At 35.6% G+C, this 18,368-nt stretch overlaps 1 long non-coding RNA gene across 1 annotated transcript in view; it reads left to right on the top strand.

The window, feature by feature from the left end:
* The window catches only part of LOC141408968 (uncharacterized), a 182,516-nt gene extending 169,200 nt beyond the window's left edge, over positions 1 to 13,316 (top strand). Inside the window, exons 4-5 of the long non-coding RNA XR_012426854.1 lie at positions 5,659 to 5,815; positions 12,798 to 13,316. This is a non-coding gene — a long non-coding RNA (uncharacterized lncRNA). The remainder of the gene's footprint in view (positions 1 to 5,658; positions 5,816 to 12,797) is intronic.
* The last annotated feature ends 5,052 nt before the right edge of the window (positions 13,317 to 18,368 follow it).

Below are 18,368 nucleotides of genomic sequence, written 5' to 3'. Positions count from 1 at the left end.
CCCTCCTGATCTGTCCTGAGTATTAGAAATGGACCATGTGTCTGAAAGAATTTTGACTGACTTTTTAAAGCTAAGAATATAACTTTTAAATTCTCATGCCATTTTTTAGTGAGCAAAACTTCAAAAAATGTAGCTAACCAGAGCATTCCAAAGCATTATAGAGCCCATCCATGTATATCATTTTAGCCTGTGAAGTGTAAAATTTTTTCTGGGAATAAGTAGAATAAAATTCTAATGAATGGCAGAAATATTGAAAAAAAATCAACATAGTAAATGACATTAAGAAAAAGACTTATTTCATCAATTAAAACCCTTGAGGGCATATCAGAAATAATAGAAATACAGGCATTTGTAAGTAAAGAACAGTGTTGTCCTGGAAATCTATGCAAATTAGAACTTTTTGGAGAAAACAAGAAAGAAACACTTCACTTAACAATAGCAAATAGAATACAGGCTAATTTTTAGTTAAGATTAATTAAAGTAGTATATATATGTGTGTGTATATATATATAACATATAGGAATAGGTGTAGGCTAGAAATGTGAAAATGAATGGTATTACTTATAGAATTCATCCATAATCCACAAACACCAATGTTCTGACTGCCTATTTGCCACAAAATATAACAAATATGACAAAACTGACGCTTTTTAAAATAAACCACTGTAACTGGCAAACCTTCTGCCGACTACTTAGAATGATCACAGGTTAGCAGACATTGGACATGAAATATCATTGTTAATTATTCATCTATTAGCTTAGTTATTGTTTTACTCTCTTTAATTTGGTCTGACAAGGAGAGAAATACATCGGAGAAAAATATATAAATGAGTAGCAACTTATTATTTAAGTAACTGCAGACCCAAAAATCATCCAGAAAGTTCTTGGCTCTGAAAAATGTCTATTTCAAGAATTCAGGGCTACAGACACTTTCCAGTAGATAGAAAATAAATTAGATAAAGATATGTAAGTATTTTAAAAGCCCTTGAAAAAATAAAAATAGGAACTAAGATGAGGTTATATAATGAAAAAAATTTTTTTTAATCAGCCCTCCATTTGGGTTAATAATCTTTACTCAAACTTCAGCTGAGATTTTAAGCTCAGTTAAAAGTCAAAAATAAAGCAACTTACATATAGGAAAACTTTGTATTGGCCTTGTCCCACTCCTTTATTGACTTAGTGGCCTGTGTTTCCAAGGTGGGATCCTGGTCCCAGGTTCTGGAGGGAGTAAAGTGGATATTATTCACAAATAATTGGTTATATCTTTATCACTTGCCTAGGGGCTACCAGAACTACTGATGCAAGGTCCTTATCTTCATTTCATTTAACACTGAACTCAGTGTAGAAAAGTATTATAAAGCTAATGAACAGACCACAGTCACCTGGGGCAAAAGATTATGGCTGAGATACACAATAAATTGTCCATGCCAGGGAATAATGCTGGGGGCAAATTTTTTGGGAAATCAGGACATTCAAAAATACATATGTAGTGTAGGGAATTTAGAAGCCATACTTATTCCCATAACAGACTTGAGAAGACCCTGTGCTTTCACCTATGGCATATTTCTTGGCTTAGTACAGCTCAGTACAAACAAGTGTTGAAGAAGTACTCAAGCTTAGGGCTAATCTGCAAAGAAAGGGAGAAATGATTTTGCAACAACTGGATTTTCATATGCAAAAGTGTGGATTTGGGCCCCTGCCTCATGCCATATACTAAAATTAATCGAATATGAATCAATGACCTCAATATAATAGCTAAAATCCTAAAACTCTACAAGGAAACATAGGTATAAATCTTCATAACTGTAAGTTCACAATGGATTCCTGTATACGGCATCAAAATCATAAGCAATAAAATGAAACAAGTGAGCAAAAAATAGAAAAATTAGACCTCATTAAAATTACAAAGTTTTATGCATCATAGGATATGATCAAGAAAGTGAGAAGCAAATCCACAGAATGGTAGAAAGTACTGGCAAATCACATATCTAACAGGAGTTTGATACCCAGAACATACAAAGAACTCCTAACTCAACAACAACAACAACAAAAAACCCAGCTTTAAAAATGGGCAAAATACTTAGACATTTCTCTGAAGAAGATGTACCAATTGCTTGCTAACAAGCACATGAAAAGTTTATTAACATCACTAATAATGAGGAAAATGCAAATCAAAACCATAATGAGATACTCCTCTACACTCATTAGGATGGCTATTATCCAAAAAATGGAAAATAACAAATATCCAAGATGTGCAGGAATGGAAACCCATGTGAACCGCTGGTGGGAATATAAAATGGTGTAGCCACTATTGAAAGGAGTTTAATGGCTTCTCAGTGGGCTAAATATAGAATTACTGAATGGTCCAGAATTCTACAAGGCATATACCCAAAGCGATTGGAAGCAGGGACTCAAACAGATACTTGTACAGCAATATCCCTTTCAGCGTTATCCACAATAAATAGCCAAGAGATGGAAATATTGTAGGTGTCCATCAACAGTTAAATGGATTTAAAAAAGTGTGGGTGTGTGCAGGCGTGTGTATACATATCCATATAGTGAAATATTATTCAGTCATATAATGAAATTTCTAATACATGTTTCAACATGGATGAAACTTGAAAACATGCCTAGTGATTTAATCAGCTGCAAAAGAAAAAATATTGTGTGATTTCATTTATATTAGATATTAAGAATAAGCAAATGTATAGAGATAGAAGTTAGATTAGAGGTTACCAAGGATCAGGGGAGGAAATAACGGGGAGTTATTGCTTAATGACCCCAGAGTTTCTATTTGGAGTGATGAAAACGTTTCGGAAATAGAGGTGATGTTTGCACAACATTGTGAATATAATTATACTAAATTGTACACTTAGATATGGTGGAAATGACAAATTTGGTGTCATACATATTTTTACCACAATATTAAAAAACCAAACAATGAGAACTTACGTGGTTGTGAATAAGTGAAGCAGTAACAGTAATTAAAAGAGACAGTGAAACCAAAGCTTTCAAATTTTTAAATCTTAACTATAATTTTCATTTGAAAGTTCCATTCACCAAAATGTAAAAATTGTCAGCTACCCTGTAAAAAATTCATAGAATTTTAAAATTTGAAAATGTATTCCACAGTTTTTACATATAGAAACTGAAACCCAGAGAGGTAAAAACTATGTTTAAAACCACATACACATTAGAGACCAAACCACAATTAGAGTTTCTTTTGCAATTTTCTTCCTATTTTCATTTAGCCGACTGTTACTCCTTAAGCACTGTCAGTTTTTGGAGGACACGGCATTTTACCTGCATTTTTCATCGCTGCCAGTTTAGAACTTTGCACAGCACCTGGTATTCAGTAAATTTTTCATAAACTTTCCTGGAATTAATTTAGAAATCACCATTTGGTTATTTTGGGCTTTTTTGCTGGTTTGGTAACATTGTGGCTCAAGAACAGAAGAAATAATGACCCAGCTTAAATCAGACCGGATTTCAGCCATCTGAAACTCCTCAAGTCAAGCCATTACAAGAGAGAGGAAAGGAGTTTGCATTCACGCTCTGACAATGAACTGACTCTGTAAGAACAGAACAAATAGAACCATCTCAAATGATGCTCAGAAGAATTACCGTAACTGAAGAGAATGAAAGAAGGAGGTAGATAAGGTGTTCTGAATATACAATTATGTTTCCTGTAATATTTTCCATCTAATAAATTATATAACATTAATGTTGTCAAAACATATAATACATTGTAAAATAATCTTAAAATTGTCTTTCAAATTTAAGACATTCTAATCAGAATAATCAGTAAGGTAAATCTTGTGGCTGTTTCACTTTTAATAAAATAAGCTGCCAAAAATCAACAAGAAAGAAATTTCCTATGTTCTAGAAAGTGTGACTTCGGTTGTGTTTCTTGGTTATAAAATTTTAAGACAAGCAGAAACTTCTTGTGTTGGAGAAATTGTGTAGTAATGTGAGTTTGGCTTATGGAAAGTTTCTCTAGCCCCTGAAAAAGAAGAATCTGGGGGAGTATAAGGAGCCATGTGCATTCTGGGAAGGAAGGGTCCCAGATATCCAATGCCTTTCCTCCCAAGTCTGAAAGTTAAGTAAAACTGTGGGAGTGAACTGCTATCTTCATAAACAAACTTTTCTAGCATAAAAGGCAACAAAGAGGAATTAATTCACCATGTTAGGAGAGAACCCCTAGCTTTAGGATCTGGATCTAATAGAAAGACCACCAAGAGGGATTGTCCTAACCTGGCATACAACCAGATTTGCAGCCTTTTGCAGACCCATCTCCCTGGCATGTGGTGGTGCTTTGGGACCCATCAGGTAAGTGTGAGGTAAATTAGACAAATCTTGGCGCTTAGCAGTAATTGGAAATCATCTGATTATTACCTGAGCACAGCTCAGGTAATATTATATTATATTATGTGGGACTGACATTTGATATGACTCACCGTGGCAATAATTGATTTTAAAATGCCAGTGGGCTGATAGGACAGTCTAGTTCACTTGCTCCACTTTACTACCACACACACGACTGAAGTCCTTCAAATAAGTTTTAAGTGAGCAAGTGCCTGTGGTATTTACACAACTAAAGAAAACGGGGAGATGGCCTCATGGGGAAAGCTTCGAATTTTTCCTTCCCTTTTTTTTTTAAGCTGATGAAAGCATCAGTGATTAATCGGACAGATGAACCAAGTATGGGCATCCTTGCACACAGGATTGATTGGGCTGTCCCATTACGTTACCATCATTAAGCACAAACCTGTGAGAGCACTCTCCTGATTTTTTGCTGTTGTCCATTTTAAAATTAGATCTCTAAACTTTATTGATAAAATAAGATGTCCAATTTCTCTTAATGTAAATAGATTAAATTTCTACACTTAAAGTAACACACATCTAAAGACATCCTAAAGATTAGAAGGAAAATAGAAAACCGGATATACTAATAATTTAAAAGATCACTATAAATAATTCAATATATGGAAAATGCACTACCTGGTTATTAAGTGAAGTAATTAAAATCAAACAATACTGAGATACCCTTTTGGACATATCAAGTTGGCTAAGATTTATTAGATAAATTCTTGAGACATTGAGACAAGCACTCTTATCTACTGATGGTTAAATGAAAATTGGTCCATCCTGTAGGAAAGAAAGAAAATAATGAACATATACATATTTTAAGAGTTCATACTCTTTAATCCTAGAATTCTCACAGGTAAATAGATATTTGTACTGAAAGTTTATACAAATATGTTTAATAAATCTCTGCCACATAAGCAAAAATTAATACACACAAAGAAAAGCAATGTAGCAGTCCAACAATAGGGATTGCTTAAATCAAGCACCGTGAAGATATAACTTGGAAAATCATATAGCACTAAAAGGAGCACGTAACTTGGAAAATTATATAGCAGCATTGCTTTAGTGTTTCAAATAGTATCCAGACTTAAGTGAATTGAAAAGAAACTGATTGCTCTTCTTTGATAAAATTAAAAGTCTTGCAAGGGCATCTTGTGACACTAACTACTTGGAGCAGTTATTCTTTTCCAATAACTCACCAAATGGGCCCAGAGCTATGCACTGGGAGTTTATGATAATGTCACGACTGGTTTTTGTAAGAAATTTGTGTTGCCACATGTTTCTTCATAGAGTGGATCATGGGACTCTTGTTCTGAAATTGTATACCAACCAGATGAGCATATCCTGTAACAGTGGGAGGAGGACACACTTCCAGTTTTTGGAAGATTCATTGATTTCTCAGCAAGAGAGATTGTGCCTTCAGCAATAGCCATGGAGAATCTATGCTGTGAGTATTCACACTTCTTTACCATAGCACCTCCCCACTTTCCAGTCCGCGGATTTTCTTTTTTGCTTTTATTTTACCTATTGCTACTAAAAAAAGCTTTAGATCATAGGCAATAAACATACATTTCACAACTGAATTTGCATTGTATTTGATGTACATGACTATTAAATATATATGTGTAGCGAAATGCTTTATGAGAAAATACTAAGTTAAAAATCTCAGATATAAGAGGCTGGTCAGTCATTGTATACATACATGCGTGTGTGTGCACACACATATTAAGAAGACATTATTTAAAGCTACAAAATTGCTTAAGAGATTTTAATCAGTGACAAATACCATGAAGATATCCTTTTTCACTTCATTATCAAGGTATATTAGAAAACATGCATAATAGAGGCCAGCCAGTATAACTCATTGATCTTGTATCCCCAAGAAAAGCTAACACATGCTTGCAAGTTCAATAATCTATGTGGTCATTGTCACTTAAGGTGCTTGCTGTAAATATAATTACAACTCATCTATATCTATCTATCTATGTATCTATCTATGTATCTATCTATGTATCCATGTATCTATCTATCTATCTATCTATCTATCTATCTATCTATCTATAGAATTGTGCACTTTAGCATATCTCAAATTATGCTGGTGGCAACTTTAAGAGTTTATTTTGCTTCTCAGACAGTTGTCCTATAAATAATGGTGCAATCTGCTGTAGTGTAATCTATATTATTGGCAGAATTCTTCATGTTTGTGCATCAAGTATCACTAAAAATACATTCCACACTTTCATACTGAGTAAAACATTAACCTTTGAATCTCTTACGATGCAGTTTATAAATATAAACAGAAATAAAAAAGAAATATTCACAGGTTTGACATATAGACAAAAATGGGGCTCACTAGTATTTCAAAATTAAAAGCACTAGATCATAGATTTAAAGACATATGGCACCATTATTTAGTTCTTGTGAAAATTTTCTGTAAAATTATTGCAGAAGTGATATATATTCTGTTACAACAACTATGAGTTTTGCCTTAATAACCTTCTTTTTATTGTTTTGACAAAACTTGCCATTGTTTTAGTTCGTTTTTATTTGCATAAGTCTCTAAGCCCACCCTTTGTAAAATTCTAGATGTCAAAACCTCTTTAGTTTTAATTAATAAAAAATGCATATGGAATTTGCTGTTATTTTTTGGTTATTAATTCCATAAGTTATAGGAAAAAAGCAGAGGTAAAATGTATTTTAAAACTAAAATGTGAAATACAAGTTAGAATAATTGGTGAATTTTAGGAAGCAAAGGCCTAGTACATAAGCACTTTAATTGTGTTGTCTAAAATGTTTAATCAATAAAGCAGATAATTACTCCAAATGGAGCTATATGTGCTATCTAAGGTAGTTAATCTTTTGCTATTTTGTATTTTTTTAACTAATAAGAGTTAATGTTTACCATCACCAACACACACACACACACACCCCACACACCATACAGATAACTCCAAAACAGTCAGTCCAACTCTTTTTCCCGATTCCTGGGAGCCCATCTGATCAGTTACTCTACTCTGCCCTTGAAAGATTGTGAACCAGGTTTATTAGAGTAAGACTTCCAACACAATGTTAATGTTTCTCTAGACCATTAATTTTCAAGCTGTGCTCCTCAGAGTCAGAAAGATCTGTAAGAGATGTTTTTGGGGTTGCACTGGGGTATGAGAGTGTGGCAAAGAGGAGGAACCCCTGAGGACCTCTGCTCTTTCAGTAAAAGAATCTGTTCTATACCAAACAGCAACAGTAAAAACCTTTTCTATGTTGATGAGTTCAATGGAGAGATAGCATGACTTCCAGGAACCTCTTGCTTCAGGGGCTGTATACATGACCTCCTCTAAAGAATCTGTGCTATCTGCCTTTGACCATAACAGTGGTACCTGTTTGGAAAAAAGATTGCCACAGAGTCCTGGAAGATGGAGATTTAGAGCTGGAAGGCTGCCCCAAGATCCTTGGTTCCAGTGTTGTTATTTTACAGGAGATGGATCCAAGATAAATAGAGAATAAATTACTTGCTTAGAGTCTCACAGATTAAATAAATCAACATCTATTCTTTGAAAATTTTATGGATTAAATACCATGTGTAATACCATGTTTGCTGATTAAATACCATGTGCCAACACATTGGCTCTGTACTGAGAATCGATAGAGTGCTACTTAAGATGGACACACTCATCGCTCCGTGGAGCTCACACTCAGAGAGACAATAAAATAAGCATGTACAAAATGAATGTCAAGTTTCAAGAGCTAAAGTGCTGTGAGGGAGGTACAGCATGGTAAGGGGACAGAAAGTTGAAAGAGATGGTTAGGTTGGTATGGGAAGTCCATTCTATAAGATAGTACAAGAAGACCTGTATAAAAGGTGATTTTTAACTATGAATTACTGGAAAGAGTGAGGAGATGATGTTAGGCAAGAAAATTCTACACACAGGGAACTGCCTGAGGCAGGAACAATCTTGATTTGTTCAAGAAACAGAAGGTAGCTGGTGTGGTTACAACAGAGTAAGCCATGGGGAGTATGATTGGAAAGTTTGTAAATGATGTATGGGAAGGGCACATTGGGAAGTTCCACAGAACACTATAAACAACTAGGAAAGCCATTGGCATCTTTTCCCCTAAGGATGTGAAATAACCTGACTTATGGTTTTTAGAAGATTGGCCTTTGAATTGCTGGCGAGACAACAATGGAAGCAGGGAGCCCTGTGAGGAGCTCTTATAGGTGTCCTGACAAGAAATAGACTGAAATGATAGTAGTGGGCTTAGGGATCAGTACCTAGTCTCAATAAATTCTTCAAATGTGGAACTGAAAGGACTTGCTAATAGAGTAGATGTGTGAGATCAATGATGTTAGGGCATTTGGCTGAAATAGAATATCATTTAATGAGACAAGGAACAGTTTGGGTGCAAGGTGGAGAGTTACAGATAGATAATGGCAAGACTGAACTCTAGTGATGGTAAAGCAGGAAACAAATCTGCTCTTTATGAAGACCCAGGGAGCAGGGCAGGTGGTGAGGGGAAACTAAGTGAGAAGGGTGTTAAGCAGGGTAGAGTATGCAAGGGAAAACACAGAGAATCAGAGAGAGAGAGAGAGAGAGAGAGAGACTTTGAACAATATGAGTGAAATTTGAATACAGGGTGAAGAAGAAGGAGAAGTGAAGAATGAGACTCTTTGGATTGAGAAACTCTTTGGTCATCAGGTGTACCTATTAACTAAAATAAAGAGAAAGAATAGTATGGAAGAATAGTATGGTGTAGCAGAGAAGGGAGTTAATGCATTTTTTTTTTTTCAGTTGCCATGAGCTCTCAGCCTGGTGGTGAAACAAAATTGATTTGGAGATTTGGTCACCATCATTATGTAGAAGGTTTTGGAGGCCATGGGAATAGCAAAGATTGACATCAAATTTTTGATCAATGGCAGAGGAAGAATAGGTGGTGAAAAACTTAAGCAATAAATATGGGTAATTATTTTAAGAAGTTTGCCTATAAGGAGAAGGAGACAGAAAAAACGAAACCTAAAGGTCAGAGTTGTGTAAAAGAATTTTTTAAGATATAAGATGGGGAAGACTTAAACCGTCTAAATATTTTAAATATATTGTTAAGAAGGTTAAGAGAAAAGAAAGAAATATGGGAGAAAGAGAAGTTAATCAGTAAAGCACGATCACTGAAAGGATTTAATGCAATTCAGAGAATAGCGACATTGATATAAATTTAATTAGATGTGAGCTTTTCTATGGTAATTTTCAGTCTTAAAATTTCAACACAGTGTATTTAATAGCAATACACTGAAGGTATTTATATACTTCTCGTACCACATTTTCACTAATATTATTCTCAGGAAGATTCTTAGAGAAGAAGAATTATAATTGTTGTAATATGTTGGAACTTTCTTATTTTTTCACTTTTCGTTTATGTTGATATATAACAGATGTATATATTTGGGGTAAGATGATAATTTAATACATCAATCACACAATTTGCCAAGATCAAATCAGTGTAATTGGGATATGCATCACCTTAAATGTTTATATTTTCTTTATGCTAGAAACATCAGAATTGTTCTCTTCTAACTATTTTGAAATATGCTGTAGATTTTTATAAACTATAGCCATCATACTGATCTATTAAGCTGTGGATTTTATTTCTTCTGTCAAACTGTATATTTGTAATCTTTGTATAATAATTGACCCCATGTCATTTCTTCCTCTTATTTTTAAACTCATATTATTGAATTTATTATCCTCTAAACATTTTTATGAGATGTAATTTTCATCTTCATTTTCTAGATTAAAAATTTGATATTTGGAGTAATTAACTATTTTTTTCAAGTCATGCAGCTAGTAAATAGCAAACTAATATCAAATTCTGACATGTTGTTCCAAAAACCCCTTATCTTCCGTTGTGTTATATTCTCTGAACAATAGTCTCATTCACTCTAAAAGCCAACTATCCATGCCAAGTAATTTGCAGAGAGAACGAACATTGTTCTCACTCCCAAGTTAGCTGGTAATTGATGTCTGAAATTCCTTTATCAGAGAAATCATATTTTTTTTAAAGATACGGGCCTCGCTATGTTCCCCAGCCTGATTAGATTTTTAACCTGTTGAAGGTAGGATTTATGTGCTATAACCTGATATTATTACAAAATCATAAGAAACAGCATCTGCTGCCTCATAGTTGGTTAAATAATGTATGCTGAAACAACTACTTCTTGAAAATGCTTTATATGCAAATATGCAAAAGGTAGCATATAGACTTAAATGACCAACTAATCAATAATGCCTATCTGACCCTTTCCTAAAGGTAGAGATAAGAAAGAGTTGCAGAAGGGTAATGGTTGTGATATTGAAGCCCCTTACAGGAAGAGAAAGGATGAAGAACCAAAGACATCACAGAGAAACTTGGCCTCATTTCCACATTTCCAATAGACCCTGATTAAAAAATTGGCTAAAGACTAGACTTAAAATACAGCTAGCAGCTGGTCATCATCTCTGCAAAATAAACTTCTTTGGAAAAACACATGCTGAAACACAGTAATCAATAACTTTGTATTTAGGAGTAAATTACAATCATTACGGCCAGTAATTTTTAACATGTGGAATACTAAGGATATTGAGTTTTACCCCCCACTACAGATAGAAGGGATGCTATTAAAATAATAAATTTGCCAATTATTGTTCTTATCTATATGGGGGTCTATCAATGAGGTGTTTAGAATTGAAAACAATGGTTATAATACTAAAGTTTCTCCCTGTTCTTGGGTTGCCAATTCTACCTATCCAAATGCACAATCGGTAAGGAGGTGTCACACTTCAACTCTAAGTGTAAGCTCACAGAAAAAGCACCAAGGCAAAGCTTTTCCATTTTGTCATCAAACTTTCTCTAAGGTGTGTATAAGTGTTGTTTTAAAATGCTACATATTTTCACCCTTTTTGTATGCCTAGTTCTTTGTCATTTTTAGGATTAACATAAGGAAGTCTATAAAAAGGACTCACTTGGTACTAGAAGCACTCATGTATTAGGGTCCTCTAGAGTGACAGAACTAATAGGATATATATATATATATATATCCTATATTACATATATATGGAGTTTAAGTAGTATTAACTCACGTGATCACAAGGTCCCACAATAGGCTGTCTACAAGCTGAGGAGCCAGAAAGCCAGTCTGAGTCCCAAAGCTGAAGAACCTGGAGTCCTATGTTCAAGGTCAGGAAGCATCCAGTGTGGGAGAAAGATGTAGGCTGGGAGGCTAGGCCAGTCTCGCCTTTTCATGTTTTTCTGCCTGTTTTATATACTGACCATGCTGGCAGCTGATTAGATGGTGCCCACCCAGACTGAGGGTGGGTCTGCCTTCCCCAGCCCATGGACTCAAATGTTAATCTCCTTTGGCAACACCCTCACAGACACACCCAGGAACAATACTTTGCATCCTTCAGTCCAATCAAGCTGACAGTATTCACCATCACAACCCCATTTGAAAAGAAATACATCAATATTTTGAAAGGCAAAAAAGAGTGGGCAGGGATGTAAGAATAAAAGAAGTAGGGGTTTTGAATAAAAAAGAAAGAAAAAATTTAGAAGTGATTAGAAGTGATGAGAGGCAAGGATGGAGGAGGAGAAAAGGATCATATTGAAAATTGTAAGTAAACGGATAAAAAAATAATTAGTCTAAGAGATGGCTGTGAAATTCAGCCACCAATTGCTTCAAATGTCACTTAGTAGCACTAAAGCACTTGGAAATGTTCAAGTTGCTGTAGTGGCAAATGAGACATATCTGAGTAAACAAAATAAATTGATAAAAGAAAAGCTTCTCCTGTAATCCCAGCACTTTGGGAGGCCGAGGTGGGCAGATCAGGAGGTCAAGAGATTGAAACCAGCCTGACCAACATGGTGAAACCTCATCTCTACTAAAATACAAAAATTAGTTGGGGGTTGTGGCACATGTCTATAATCCCAGCTACTCAGGAGGATGAGACAGGAGAATCACTTGAACCTGGGAGGCAGAGGTTGCAGTAAGCCGAGATTGTGCCATTGCATTCCAGCCTGGGCAACAGAATGGGACTCCTTCTCAAAAATAAATAAACTCAACTCAACTCAACTAAAATAAAATAAAATAAAAGCTTATTTGTGTAAGTTTGGCTTTTGCATTATTCCGCAGCTGGTTTTTTTTTTTTTTTTTTTGGTCTTTTACACAGTGGTGGTAAAACTTTAGTAGTTACTCACTGAAGCCTAACTTCACTAGGCAAGATCATGACAGATAATGAAGTACAGAAAAGTATTCACAAAGCAATTTATGTTGAAGAACATTTAGGCAGTTATATGTTGCAAAGAGGGAAAAAAATAAGATTAAGGACAAAGTAAAACTGAGTGGTAAAGCTAAGCTGAATAATTGCATGTGGTATATTGGAGATTTTGTTATATTTGGGTCCACACAGGTGTATGGAAGGTGACAACGTGCCAGCCAAAGAAGAATGCTCAATGAGCACCATCCAACCGGAGCAAGGATGTGGCAGGCTCTGGGTACAGACAGATGGAAGTCTCTGGCAAGTTCTTCTTTATATTTTTCTCACTCTGTGGATAAATACAGGCACTCACAGATATCATTGTAAATTTCAGTTGCTATTTCTAGGGAGCCCAATGTTGTGTGCAGTGTTATAAGGAGAATGTTGGCTCTTGTGTGAAGATTTACCTCACTGCATTGTCATCCTCTGATGATACCCCCAGGAAATACATCCCAGAGTTCAAGGAATAGAAAGATACACTGACCAAGTAGAGATTTTCAAATAACATAGACTAGTAACTCAATTAAAAACACAGGGGAGGGTCAAGGGAAAAGAAAAAAGGTAAAATAATCCACTTAGGATAGAGTACAAGGAAGATAGAAAGGACGTACTATCTGAGTCCCGAGATATGTTCTATCAGAGAGACACAGAAGTACGCCCGGCCAAGATGTAGTTCATCTTTTTTTTTTTTTTTTTTTTTTTTAAATTTATTTATTATTATTATACTTTAAGTTGTAGGGTACATGTGCATAATGTGCAGGTTTGTTACATATGTATACTTGTGCCATGTTGCTGTGCTGCACCCATCAACTCGTCATTTACATCAGGTATAACTCCCAGTGCAATCCCTCCCCCCTTCCCCCTCCCCATGATAGGCTCCAGTGTGTGATGTTCCCCTTCCTGAGTCCGAATGATCTCATTGTTCAGTTCCCACCTATGAGTGAGAACATGCGGTGTCCTTTGTAGGGACTTGGATGCAGCTGGAATCCATCATTCTTAGTTCATCTTTTAACCTGATGAGCAGCTGTAGATTTTATTTATGTCTCTTGGGAGACTGCAGGTAGGGTCAGATAGGTGTCACAAATGGTTGGTCAATTTAAGAACTCATAAATATTGTGTGCCTTCATAAGCCTCATGAATTTGTTATGTATCAGGAGTATTATGTGTCTCAGGTATATGCAGTGTATTATGAATATTAAGTACCACTTTCTGTCTCTACGTCTGGTGCATACCTGTTTTACTTATGTTACCTATTCCTAACCCATAATATAGTTTACTGATTTACTTAATATTTTCATGAATTCTGTCTATACCTCACAAGCTACTTGTTTCCACATCTAATTTATCATCATTTGTCTCTTTTTCCTATTTCCTATATCAGAATTGAATCATCTTAAATAATAAAGGAAAAATCACATTACATTAAAAGTGAGAGAGGACTTGCTGGAGAGAAGGGAAATGTAAAAGCTGGGAGAACTGGGTCAGTGATAGTTGAGACGACATTGTAATTTAACATAGTTATAGTGAATGTTGGGAGATAATGAAAAAAGATAACACAGATAGTGAATCCACATCTGTTTTATAAGGTTGATGATTAGCACTTTCTTTCTTATTAGAAACAGGAGTGTCTGCCACAAACAGGAATGCCTTCTGCCCTGTTTCTACCTTAGAATATGGAAGTCACTCTTAAAAGGTCCAGAGTGAGATAACTATCTTCTTTCTTTACGTCTAATTATCACCTTTTCCTTAAGCATTGCCTCCCTTAGGAACAGCCTCTTCACCGTGTGATTGATGGAGAAGATATCCACTTCCCATGATAGACTCCATTTTCTACCCAATGTCCCAGCGACACAATTACCACAAAGAAGGTGAATCTTCTTTCCATTCTGATTAAGTGATACTTATATAAGGATGCATCTTAAAACGAGGTGAATATACAATGAAATTTTTATTCTTTAAAACTCTCTCTCCTCTAGTGGAAGATGAATTTACATTTGTGTGATGTTTTCTGCAGCTCCCATTGTTGCAGTCCCCATTTCTTATTCCCTGTCTTTTCTGTCTATTCATCTGCCACACACCACTTTCCAATAAAGATACAGTGTTCCAGCATACACAAAAAGTGTGTCTCGCATACACAAAAAGTAACTCAAGATGGATTAAAGACTTAAATATAAGACCTCAAACTATAAAAATCCTAGAAGTAAACCTAGGAAACATTCTTCTGGACATTGCCTAGGCAAAGAATGTATGACTAAGACCTCAAAAGCAAAAGCAATGAAAACAAAAATTTACAATTGGTACCTAATTAAACTATAGAAATTTTGCACAGCCGTAATAAACCATCAAAATTGTAAACAGCCTACAGAATGGAAGAAAATATTTGCAAACTATGCATCCAACAGAAGACTAATATCCAGAATCTATAAGCAACATAAACACATCAACAAGAAAAAAAAAACAAATGACTCTATTGAAAAGTGGACAAAGGACATGAACAGACTTTTCAAAAGAAGACATACATGAGGCCAACAAACATATGAAAAGAAAAATGCTCAACATCACTAATTGTTGGAGAAATGCAGACTAAAGCCACAATGAGATACCATCTCACACCAGTCAGAATGACTATTAAAAAGTCATAAAATAACATGTTGGTGAGGATTCAGAGAAATGGAAACACTTATACACTGTTGGTGAAAATGTAAATTAGTTCAGCCCCTATGGAAAGCAGCTTGGAGGTTCCTCAAAGAGCAACAAAAATAAGACTGCCATTTGACCCAGCAATCCCACTACTGATCTACCAAAAAGAAAAAAAAAATTGTTCTACCAAAAAGATACCTGTACTCATTTGTATATCACAGCACCATTAACAATACCAAAATTATGGAATCAACCTGGATGACCATCAATGTGGCCTGGATAAAGAAAATATGGTACATATAAACAAGGGAATATTACACAGCCCTGAAAAATAAGTGAAATTATGTCTTTGCAGCAACATTGATACAGCTGCAGGTCATTATCCTAAGTGAATTAACACAGAAACAGAAAATCAAATACCACATGTTCTCACTTATTAGTGGAAGCTAAACAATGAGTACACATACATAAGGATGGAAACAGTAGACACTGAGGACTCCAAGGAAGGGGAAACTGGAAGCAAGGGTTGAAAAACTATCCGTTGGGTACTGTGTTTGCTACTTGGGTGATGGGTTTGATGAAATCCCAAATTTCAGCATTATACATTACATCCATTTGACAAACCTGCACATGTACACCTGAGTCTAAAATTTAATGAATAAAATAAAAATTTTAACCCTAAAAAATACTGGATTCATACTCCAAAATGATGTGGTAATGTGACAACATAAATGTAAAACTAAAGTGTTCTGCTACTTCACAAAATCAAATTTTAATTTAAATGTGAATTGAATTAATCCACCATGAGCAAAATCATAAAAAACTTCAAGATAGGAAGATAATGATTTCACAACTCATTTTTCTTAAATTGTGTTTGGTATTGCTGCTTGTAGCTGCCACCTCTCTCTCTACAGAAGTTTGAACAAAGCTTATAGCAGTGAAATAGGAAAGTAATTGGAGTGTAGTAAAAGCAATTCTGTGGAAAAAAACTGCATGAAAAAGTTTTATCCTCCTATGTATCCCCTGAATCTAGCACAGTGCCTACCTGTCTGTAGGGGTTCAACATTTGCTCACTAAACGAAAGGAAATTTGTGGATGAGTTATTGGTGACCTAGGAAAAGCAGCAGGTACTCTCAACCAATGGGATCACGAATGGAATAACTTTTTAAAACAAGGACCTAACTCAAATCAATTGGAAAGGAAATGATGACAGGCATTCAGAGATGAAGGTGTTTGAAAATAATGACTGTGGCTGTAATAGAACAGTTTTATGAATGTGAGAAATAAATGGAAAATGAATGATTGCCACATAGCCATCTTTTCCCATTAGCACAAACATAGCCCAAAGTATCTTATTCAACTACTCATGTAACATCTGACTACTCGTATTACACAATAATCAAAACACGTTTAAAGGAGTATTTTAGTTTATAAGGCACATTCATGAAAGGTTCATTATGTAAAAATTGAAACAAAATTTTTAAAGATAGAGCAGATGAAGAAGGCAATCTTATTGCCATTTTATAGATGAAATATAGGAGAATGAATAATTTCAAAACACAGCTGGCTCACAGGTAGTACCAGAACTTTTTATTGTTTTTTATAATCTATATTATTTAATTATATTGGCAGTTATACATTTTGTACAATAAAATTCACTTAATTGAAGAGTCCAATTTGGTGAGTTTTGACAAATATATTGTGACAGTGTAAACATAACCACAAATAAATCATCGAATATTTCCATCACCCTGAAAAGCTCCCTTATGTCCATTTGTGGTCAATCTGCTGCAACCATCCTTAAGACGGAAGTGGCTGCTCCAGAGAGATCGTCGCAGCCATCATGCTGGCTGCATGCAGCAGGGAGGCACAGTTGGGGCTGCATACTCCGTGGAGCCAGTGGGAGCCCCACCCCTATCGTGTTGGGGTAGAAGCTCCCCAGGAGCAGTTGCAGCTACCCAAACCGCAGCTGCAGACCCAGGTCTCCCACTCCATGTAGGTAGGAGCCTAAAACTAATTCATAGTTTTAATTTTTAGTTGTAGATCTATGATTCTTTTAGCACAGATTTTTGTTTATGTTGTGAAATAAGTGACAGTATTTATTTTTTCGTATGCAAAAATTTTCCCACAGAATTTGTGAAAGACTATTCTGTCTTCATTTAATTACCTGGACAACTTAGTGAAAATCAGTTGACTATGTAAGTAAAAAATCTCTTTCCAAACTGTTTTATTCTATTTACCTAAAGTTAATCTGTATGCCAATACCACATCATGTTGCTTAATATAGTTTCATAATTAGTCTTAAAGGTACAGTAAACTGGCCAGGCGTGGTGGCTTGTTTCTGTAATCCCAGCACTTAGGGAGGCCAAGGTGGGTGGATCACTTGAGGTCAGGAGGTCAGGAGTTCAAGATCAGCCTGGCCAACAAGGTGAAACCCCATCTCTACTAAAAATAAATTTTTTTTTTTTTTTGGTGGAGGACAGAGTCTCGCTCCAGGCTGGAGTGCAGTGGCCCAATCTCTGCTCACTACAAGCTCCATGTCCTGGGTTCATGCCATTCTTCTGCCTCAGCCTCCTGAGTAGCTGGGATCACAGGCATGCTCCACCTGCCCAGCTAATGTTCTGTATTTTTCGTAGAGACAGGGTTTCACCGTGTTAGCCAGGATGGTCTCGATCTCCTGACCTTGTGATCCACCTGCCTCAGCCTCACAAAGTGTGGGGATTACAGGCATGAGCCACCATGCATGGCAAAATACAAAAATTTTCTAGGTGTGGTGGCACATGCCTGTAGTCCCAGACACTTGGGAGGGTGAGGCACAAGAATCACTTGAACACAGGAGGCAGACATGCAGTGAACTGACATCACACCACTGTACTGGGCGACACAGCAAAACTTCATCTAAAGTACAATTAATGCTTCAATTTTTGTTTTTACCTTTTTATTTTATTTTATTTTGGCAACTCTATGTCATTCCCATTTTTACATAAGTTTTAAAGCAAGATTGTTAATTTCTTCAAAAGTATCTCTGCAGTTTTTATTTAAATTTCATAAATCCACAGATTACTCTGGACAAATTGACATGTT

The sequence above is a fragment of the Macaca fascicularis genome, chromosome 17, assembly GCF_037993035.2.
Source record: "Macaca fascicularis isolate 582-1 chromosome 17, T2T-MFA8v1.1".
NCBI lineage: Eukaryota > Metazoa > Chordata > Mammalia > Primates > Cercopithecidae > Macaca > Macaca fascicularis.
Note: the sequence above shows the minus strand (reverse complement) of the source record. Positions and strands in the feature narration are given on the sequence as shown.